This window comes from the organism of the source record quoted next, unplaced genomic scaffold (assembly GCF_019419815.1).
Source record: "Pyrus x bretschneideri cultivar Hongxiangsu unplaced genomic scaffold, Pyrus_bretschneideri_v1 Contig94, whole genome shotgun sequence".
NCBI classification, from domain to species: domain Eukaryota; kingdom Viridiplantae; phylum Streptophyta; class Magnoliopsida; order Rosales; family Rosaceae; genus Pyrus; species Pyrus x bretschneideri.
In genome coordinates, this window is record NW_025999836.1 from 1,207,440 (window position 1) to 1,215,579 (window position 8,140).

An 8,140-nucleotide genomic window follows, 5' to 3' on the forward strand; every position below is an offset into this window, starting at 1 on the left:
CACACAGAGAGATATTGCAGAAAGCATCCTTCAAAACCTAGAGCTTTCACTATAATTCAGAAACCCTGTCCAGTCAATTGTTTCAACACTCACAATGGTTGACACCGAAACCATCAAATTTGACATAAACCAAGAGAAGGCACTACAATTCAGAAACCCCGTCAAGCCAACTGTTTGAAGACTCAACACTGGTTTATCCATTTTTCACTAAAAAAAACATATGAACTCCATATCAAACAAAAATCGATCACCACACAATCATTCATGAGCGTATAGAAAATACATTTCAACATTAAGCATAAAAAACTCAGGTCCAGACATTATAAGCAAAAAGAGAAGAAAAAAAACATTAACGCTAAAGCATTACAGCTCCGAATTCGATCAACCATTTCAATGCCCTATAGAAATTCATTACTGGGAAACCGATAGTAATTATAAAATTAAAACCCAAAAATATGAAATGTTTATAGAACCCAAAACTCACTAACATTTTATAAAACCCAAAACATAGCTTATCAGTCCAAGGGAATTTCAACATCACCGTCGGCAATCTCCTGCTGCAGATCTTTCGGGTCCTTGCCGTCGACGGTGCACCCGACCGAAACGCAGGTGCCCAGAATCTCCTTCACGGTCCCGGCCAACTCCTTCGCCATGGATCTGTTCCTCATCACCTTAGCAATCTCAATCACATCGTCCAACGAAATGTTCCCGCTGTGCTTGATGTTCTTAGTCTTCTTCCTGTCGCGCTCCGGCTCCTTCAACGCCTTGATGACGAGAGCAGCGGCGGAGGGGACAACGGAGACCTTGGCCTGACGATTCTGCACGGTGAGCTTGACTGTGACTCTCAGGCCCTTCCAGTCCTTGGCGGTCTCTTTAGCGATGTCTTCTCCGATCTTTTTGGGGGAGAGACCCAGAGGACCGATCTTGGGAGCGAGCGAACTGGCGGCGCCGACCTCGCCTCCGGTGACTCGGACGTAGACATCGACGACCTGAGAGGGGTCGAATTTGGGAGGCATGGCTTCTTCGGCGGCGCTCTGGGTTTGGGGGCGTAGGGGTTTTGGAGGGAGAAGGAGGCTGAAAGAGTGATATGTGTGGTTTTTGTAGAGAGGTTCATTTGACGCTAGGGTTTTGTGTGGAGCACATTGAAATGACGTAATTGTCCTTGGGTTTGTTAGGTAATTCTGTTGGGCTTTTTAAACATTTTTGGGACCCATGATCCAGTCATAATGACAGTTGGTCCAAGAAGAAGCCCCTTATCCACAGGGCCCTTCACATATGCTATACCGTTACTCTTATGTGCACTTCGAAAATCTTATCTTGCATTATTTTATGTAAAATAACTTTTTTGAAACATCAATAACAGCTCTTTTTATTTAAACTACTTTTTTTCTCTCTTTTAAATGATTGGATTTTGATGATTATGAAATATCACTAAATAATGAATATGGACTTATATGAAACGTATTCACTGTCACATGGTGTTCTATTTTATACACCGTCCATGAAAAAAGTTGTAAACCACAAAAACGAATTTGGCCAAGGACATGCTCGACCTCCATGTTTTGTTAGCAGGTGTCCACCCAAGTAATGACGATTTCTCGTCTCTAAATGGTGTAGCAGTTTTCAGATGGTTAATTATTATTTGATGAATTTTCATAATATAGATCGCCATTATATGAGATGTGCTCGAAACCTATGTATATGATATACATAGTACCGGAAATCAATGTTTACAAACGATATTGAGGAGCTACAGATGTGAACGTATTCAACCAACTGAAGTGCAAACCTTTGACTCGAGTCTTGATAACTTTCCATACCCAAGAAAAGACCCATCGATTAATGAGTAGGGTAAAATCATTTAGCTGGACTAATTAGACTTTGGATATGTTTATCTTGTAATGGATTTGTCATATATATGAACATGTTTAGCCCCAAAACCTTACTCAGATGTTATATTGGTCAGTGCCGGAGAGAATCTCATTGCTTCTCAGTTCAAATTTACATTGTGTGATCATGATCTCGACTATCTTGGTAAGAAGCCCACTATTTTTGGGGGAGAATATAGAGCGGTGTGAGACAAATTAGTAAGTTATTACGAAGTTACTCGAATAAAATTCAATCATGGTCATCATAAGAGACCTAAATGATTTAAGAGATTCATCGTTGCAACCGGTGGAGCATGTTGGTGTGTGGATCTACGTCGATTTGTTGGTGTTAGTGTTGCTAAGGGAATTAGGAAAGGTTGATATATCGTTGGATCTTGATGACGTGGAGGTGAGTCCAATGGACTGTGGATCTATGTCTATTTGGTGCCTTTGAACTTTTTGATGCTTTAGAGGAGTTCTGGCCTTTTAGTCGTCGGGGATGTCGAGCAGTCAACGGATTACTTTGTGCAGGCTTCTTGGTCTTCTACTTGTACATACTCCCCTCTGTTACTAAATCTTGTATATTGACCCTGTTTATTGAAGTTTATATTTCGCAAACAAAATAAAAGAATGATTATAAGCTTTCGTATCAAATAAAAATTTATAGTATCAAAAAATTAATAATAACAACGATGAAATTAGTAAAAATATCAATAAGAAAAGAAACAATCAGGGCTAGTCTTGAGAATAGCTGAGAGAATCAACTACCTAGGGCCTCAAGCAACCCCAAAAATTGGGGCCCTAAAAATTCTTTTACCTTATGTGTTAGGTTACTTGTAAATAATAATAGAGAGTGTTTGAGAGTTGAATTGTTACCGCGTTGATGAAATAAACTAGACATTGGTTTGTCTCCTAGTCAAGAGTTCAATCCAAGCAAATGCATTTCTTTCAATATTTTTTTTCTATCATTTATCATTAATAGTCAAAATTTAATACTCAATTACATAAATATCACTTTTTATAAAATAAAATAAAAATCAAATATAGCGTAAAACTCACATGAATAGACTTAAATACCCTCAAAATCCAAAACCCATTTACACAAAAAAGCTAAGACACTTAACACTTGAATAGATCTCATGTCCATTGTTGTTCAACGTGCAAGGCCGTGAGGGGAGTTGGTAATATCAAACTTGTGCAAGTTAGTTTCTGATTCATTTGTAACTCATTGAACATGGGAGTTGTATGGAAGCAACTCAACCGCTCCAAACTTGGAACTCTTCTTACTCCGAGAAGAATATAATTGCGAAAGAGTTCATAAAGCAGATGAAAACTCCTGTAAAATTCTTGAACATAACTGACTTGTCCGAATATAGAATCGATGGTCATCCATCCATATAAGCAGCAAATTACATTCAGAAGGGAAAAATTGCCTATTTGATAATATAATGCAAGTGACTAGATGATTTTTTTTTTTTTTAATTTTTATGAACAACTCACATTCAACAATATTATTCCCAATCAACTCACATATCAAAGCCTACCAGATGATATTTTTTGGTTGAATTATTTGTGTTTTCCTACATAGCTAGGCAATTGATCAATCATAGACAAGCGTCTGCAAATTCTCATTGATCTCTATTTCATTGACTTTTTGTTGAGATGAAGTACCATATTCATTCATAGATAATAGGAATATGTACGTAAACATGAGAATAGGGTGCAATTACGTGGGCCTTGATAAAAATCTTGTCAGAGATTTCAACATAGACAAAGAAAAACTGAGCGTCCTGCACCAAAATTAAATATGAATTCTATCCTCAAAAAGAATGTCACAAATTATATCAGGTGGTTCTTCAAACCATGTTCGTTCCACCTCCAAAAGCAATAAGAACCGTGCTAATTGATGAGCCACCCTATTTGCCCCTCTCCGTGCATGCAAAATCTTCAAAATTGGGAGTGATCATAGATAATGACACACCTCGTTAATTACCGTACCAAAATGAGAGTTATCATCACGGTCCTTCTGGTTTATGGCAGCAAGTACAATGGAAGAGTCCCCTTCAAATTCAAACGCCTTAACTCCCAGTTCCCTGGCCAATTCCACCGCTGTACGTGCAGCAAGCACCTCCGCGAGCAGTGGTGAAGTCACACCCTCCACCTTCTGAGTTCGAGCAGCAATAAATTCTCCCACATCATTTCGAAAACCTACGTAGTTATGAAGAGGTCACAGCTGAGAATTTTTTCCATTACACTACCAACTACATTCTTATGCTTATTTGGTTTTAATTTTGAGGGTATTTAAGTCTATTTAAGTGGACTTTTTGTTATTTTTGAAAGATTTTATAAAAAGTGATATTTACAAAATTAAGTCATAAATTTTGGCTATTATTGATAAAAACTCGTTTTAGTCCATCTGTTTTATTTCTTCATCATTTAACAAAAATAAAAAATTACACATAAAGTTTTTAAGAAAGTAAGCTATTAACTATCTCATACAGTTTAGAAGAATACAATTTGAGGTAATCTAATTTTCAAACTATGAGTTTATTTTTTATTTGAAGTTGATCAAATAGTATACAGCCTTGGAAAGGGATTGAGTGACTTAGTTATGTTATCTATGGAAAAAAGATAAGAAGAAAACTTGACTGTGTGATGTTTTGATGCAATTATAAGTTTATGTGTTGGTTATGTTTTTGTTTGGTGTTTTATTTTTTTGATGCGGCCAACTTGTTCTCATCAAAATTTGACTCAGGGCTCCTTGTTTCGTAGATGTCTTAGAGCCTTTTTCTCTTTTATTGTATTTGTTTTTAAAACATGAAAAAATATATATATGAATGTGTGACACATCAGAGGACTTGGAAACTCAAGGGTCCCTTCTCAAAGGCTCGCCTCACGCCTCTAAAATCTCAGGACCAGCTCTAGAAACAAAACAAGAAAAGTGAGCAACTGTTACGATGATTAGTAGCTATTTGGTTGACGTAATCACTCAATTTAAAAGGTACCAAAAGCTAAAAAAGAATACTTTTTAATATACTAGTTAGTATTGTGGTGTGGCTATTACCTACTTTTGGCTTTTCGCCACATTTTTTTTCATTGTTAACATCATTATTACCCAACAACGACAACCATATAGCTACAAATCTTCGTAGTTGGACGCTTTTCTTGTCTTGAAAGCTCTTTTGGATAAAGCATTTCATTAACTTTATTTATTTAGTGTTTTTATAACAAATGGTCCAAGAAATTAACCCTCACTATCAAGATGGCACTAAAATTGAAAATCAATCAATGTAGTCCCTAAAAATAGATGTCGCAGATCAATGTGGTCATTTTGTCACAATTCTATTAAAAAAATCTGTTAAGTGGTGATGTGGCATATGAATAGGCCCCATAAGTCATTTTTCTCACAAATGGCCGTTGAAATTGACCCATGACATTAAAATGGTCCCTGAAATTGACCTACGACATCAAAATGGTCATTGAAAATTGATCAATGCAGTCCCTCAAGTAAATGTCTCAAAATCAATATAGTCATTCCGTCACAATTCTGTCAAAAATTATGTTATGTGCTGATGTGACAATAAATGGGTTACACAAGTCTAATTAAATTTAAAAAAATTACAAATAGGCTTAATAATTTAATAGTTAATAAAAAATTGTCAACCCAAAAACCTAGTCCTGCAATCACCTCCGATCCCAGTCCACATTTCTATACCTTCTTCACTCTCTATTCTCTAAAAGAAAAATCTCAATACACCCATCTTTACACACTTTGACATGCTTCACCGAATTGAACTTGGATCGAGATCACCTTTGGTGATGGCTTGGCCCATTGTTAACGACTTTTGGGACATCACCATTAACATTTAGACAAATAACATCCTCACAACCTTAATCTTGGTGAGTTTGTTTGGTGCTTCCTTGGTGGTCTGGTGATGCAAAGAACGACGAGGTTTGCCTTGAGATAATGAGGTTATAACCAAGGTGCGTCCACTGTTGGTTGAAAACTATTTCCACACCCCCTCTTAGGCCTTGGTTAAGCCTTAGGCGTTTTAGAATTTATGGAAGGGAACTCTCTTCGGAGCAGGCTCTCCTATAAGAAAAGAAAAATTAATTGTGCAAAAAGATATTTAGACAATTTTTTTAATTAATTATTAAACCCACATCAGCACGAAACAAATTTTTTTTTACAAAATTGTGACGGAAGGATCATATTGATTTACGAAACCTATTTTCAAGGACTACATTGACTGATTTTCAATTTCAAGGAACATTTTGATGGTGTGGGTTAATTTTAGGGATCATTTGTGATAAAAACTCATAAATCTTGTGGGGGCCCATTTATGTGCCACATTAGCATTTAACAGAATTTGTAACAAAATTGTGACGGAATGACCACATTGATTTGCAATAACTATTTTCAGGGACTACATTGATTGATTTTTAATTTTAGGGACCATCTTGATGGTGAAGGTTAATTTCAAAGACCATTTATGATAAAAACCCTTTATTTAATCAACATGCTATGAAATAAAATACAATGAGATACGATGCTTAACTTTCGTCTAGAACTTGCTTTTCCATTAACAAAGCGACATTAATCTATATATAGGGGGAGGGGATTAAGATGGCTTTGTCATCCTCAAAGCAAAGTACGATCTTTGAAGTTCAATTAGAATACTGAAACTGTGACTGTGAGCATCATTATTTGGCCAAACGATATGTGTTAAGGGCTTTAAACAAATGATTTTGCTCGTTCAACAGTTTAATTATATTATTGATAAGGATTACCAGCCTGCCAAATGGGACCATCGACCATAGAGCAAATCTCTTATCCAAAAGATGTGGTAATTTAAAAAGCTTTCCTAATACTACGATTATTGATGTTAATTTGATGGATTTTGTTACTAATATATATTTGTTGGGATCCAAAAAAGGATGCCTTCTAGTTCTAAATATGGTTGCCAAGCTTGATCCGAAATGATTTGCCTAAACATACTAATTAATTAACAACGTACGTGAAGAAATGAGTTTTATGTTTGCATTGGTCGACCATCATATTATTAACTTATTAATCCTTTCTATGATGCGGTTAATTGTACTTGTGAAAAAAAAATACCTAGCACTAGTTCAATGTTGTTGAATAATTGTGCAACTATTGTTTGAAAGTTGTTTAGTAATGAAATAATTTTTGGAATTAAAGTGTGAATTTGAGAAAATAAAAACAACGTACACATATCAGAAATCGGTTTTTTCTGGTGAATTTTTAGAGTTAGGATGAATTTGGCATTGGAGTGCAAAGCATTTCAAACGGTTCCTAGGCTTAGGCCCAATCCGATCGGGAGGTGCCAAATATCGAGTTTTAGATCTAAAGTGCGATGCATGTTTTGTAACGTATAATTGGTGGATGAAATGGTAGACCAACAAAAAAGTGAAAGCCGAAAAGTGAAGTTGATTTTAAAGCAATTTTATATAGATTTTGTTTTCGTTTTTCATTTTCTTTTTACTGAAAAATTGAAATTGTCTAGCAAACAAGTTTCAGTTTCCAATTTTCTTAACCAACGAAAAATGAAAATTTTAAAATTTAAAATGAAATTTGGCACCCAATAATGGTGGTGAAATTTTCTATCGTTAAACACATAGACATGAACAAGAAGTTAGAATCCAAAAAGAATGTACATGCTTTGATGTTGGATGATGATAAGAACCCAAGATTGTGATACCTTTTGCTAGACGTATTAAACGGGGTTGAAGGAAATTGTTGGGAAGCATCAAGCAAGCAATGCTTTTCCATCCTCACATACAAGCATAATTCAAGTCATGATCCACAACTTTCCAGCAAATTTCATTTTTCATGTGTTTCTACTGCATTTCCTATTTACATTCCATGGTCGGTATATTACCAATGATTTCTTCTTGTCCTTGTGACTTTGGAATCTTGAAATCCAATCAAGTTATTTTCTCTCTTCCTTAATAAACACATGGGTTTACTTTGATTTATTGTTTTAATCCATCCTTTTTTTTTCAAATCTCAACACAAATACACACCTATGTCGAGTTAGCAATCTTTATACTTTAAGAACGTTCTTAACTTTATTGTGAAGCTAAGCCCACCCCACATCTCTAGATAATATTATTTGTTAACAAAAAAAAAAAAAAAAAACATTCTTAACTTCATTGTAAGGCTAAACCCACTCTCATCTCTAAATAATATTGTTTGTTTAAAAAATAAAAAATAAAAAAAAGTTCTTAACTTCCTAACATTAAAAAAA

The 8,140-nt window shown here is 35.3% G+C and overlaps 1 pseudogene; it reads right to left on the bottom strand.

Annotated features, from left to right (window-relative positions):
* Positions 1–271: 271 nt before the first annotated feature.
* LOC103937546 lies at positions 272–1,201 on the bottom strand (annotated as a pseudogene).
* Positions 1,202–8,140: the final 6,939 nt, after the last annotated feature.